This window comes from Bufo gargarizans, chromosome 1 (assembly GCF_014858855.1).
Source record: "Bufo gargarizans isolate SCDJY-AF-19 chromosome 1, ASM1485885v1, whole genome shotgun sequence".
NCBI lineage: Eukaryota > Metazoa > Chordata > Amphibia > Anura > Bufonidae > Bufo > Bufo gargarizans.
In genome coordinates, this window is record NC_058080.1 from 429594133 (window position 1) to 429595150 (window position 1018).

Genomic DNA, 1018 nt, shown 5'->3' on the forward strand with positions numbered 1-1018 from the left:
ACAATGGCCGATATAACATTCTACAGCTCTACTTAGCCGCCGTAGAGAGAGAGGAAGAGCCCATACCTGCTGCAGCGAGAGTGGTGAATAGCACGCATGTTACAAGGGAGCGGCCGGGGTCTGAAGAATCAGAGTCCTTAAAGGATGTGGTCCAAGCCCTGTGGGCGGAATTGAAAGAGCTCCGGCTGGAAGTGCCCCAGATGAAGGCAGAACCGTCCCGGCCTCCGGAAATGGCCCTCGCACCTCGTGCCACTCCACCCAGAACAACCCCGGTGAGGAGGCCGGTCAGAAGAGGGGCACTCTGTTGGGCTTGCCGAAAGTACGGCCATATGGCCAGAGAGTGCCCAGAACAGGAAGCGTCTGAGCCGACGTTAAACTTCCGACCGCTGCAGTAGCTGGGCGTCCTGCGGCGGTGCACCAGAAGTTAAGCCCTCTGCTTGAAGAACGTGATCTGTATGCCAGCAGCCCCGTATTAGAAGCCAAGTTGTCTGCTGCCTAGTCGATACAGGGTCAGAGTGCACCCTAATGCCTCTGGAGTTCTTCGAGAGACACTTTGGGCATATGATGGAGCCCGAAGATGGGAGCGTCATCAGGCTGATGGCTGCCGATAATAGAGAGATGGATGTTCGAGGGATAGTCTGGATGCAGGTTCGACTGTTTGCGCAAGACATCGGAAGAAAGGGTTTGTGCTGGTGGACCATTCGTCCCGGAAAGGAATGGACGTGACCCTGGGCATGAATATACTGAGAGACCTAGACAATCAACTCTATGACAAGGAAGGTCCGAAGTACTGAAACGGGCCACCGCACACCGGCCTACCCAGAAGGTCCTACAACAAATGGTGAGGAGCTGTAGCCTGCAAAAGACTAACCTGTCCGGACAGGCCATTAGAGACGTGAGGGTGCTAAGGAGGACTCCGTTGAAGATCCCACCTCGACAGGAGCAAATATTGATGCTGCCAGTGGGGGCTGGGCGACGACTGAATGGACTGAAGGTCCTGATCAAGCCCGCTTATCAA